This window comes from Alosa sapidissima, chromosome 2, assembly GCF_018492685.1.
Source record: "Alosa sapidissima isolate fAloSap1 chromosome 2, fAloSap1.pri, whole genome shotgun sequence".
Lineage (NCBI taxonomy): Eukaryota > Metazoa > Chordata > Actinopteri > Clupeiformes > Clupeidae > Alosa > Alosa sapidissima.
Genome location: NC_055958.1, coordinates 39699728 through 39700259, shown reverse-complemented (window position 1 = coordinate 39700259; position 532 = coordinate 39699728). Strand labels below are relative to the sequence as shown.

General features: G+C 49.8%; 1 protein-coding gene across 1 annotated transcript in view; it reads right to left on the bottom strand.

Annotated features, from left to right (window-relative positions):
• Nucleotides 1–24, bottom strand: part of stxbp5l (syntaxin binding protein 5L) — a 165143-nt gene extending 165119 nt beyond the window's left edge. The window contains 1 exon segment of the mRNA XM_042071187.1: nt 1–24. This exon segment is cut by the window's left edge and continues 932 nt beyond it. The gene's annotated coding sequence lies outside the window, so the exon portion shown is untranslated.
• Nucleotides 25–532: the final 508 nt, after the last annotated feature.

Sequence of the window (532 nt, the reverse complement as noted above, 5' to 3'; positions counted from 1 at the left end):
GCTGTCCACGGTGCTGAACGAGTAACGAGAGCGAGGGCCCCGCCTTCTCGCGCAGCTCCTTGAGTTTCTCCCGCCCTTCTGCAAATGTGATAGGACCGCACGCCTTTACGCCAATACCAGAAGTGAATGGAGACTGAAATCACAAAGGAAATATAACGGCCGACACCGGATTCACGTCGGAACAGCGGCGCCACGCGACACTCAAGGCCACTGGCTCATCTCCGCGTGACGGTTGGCAGAACTGAAGCGAGGGGAACTGTGCGGGTTCCGAGACCGCGGGAGATAAAAGTCAAAGCTGATTGGCTCAGGCAATGATATTCATTGTTTTTTTTCGGCTGGGTTTGGCAGCTGTTAGAATGAAAATAGCAACATAGTCTGAGAGATTACATCTGGGAGAAGTCTCTATCCTTTAACTTGTGTTCAAAACACAGCCATTAATCTTCCAACTACCTTATTTAAACAGTCTAATAGCACATGGAACCTATATATCTGTCTCTCTCCCTCTCTCCCTCTCTCTCTCCCTCTCTCTCTA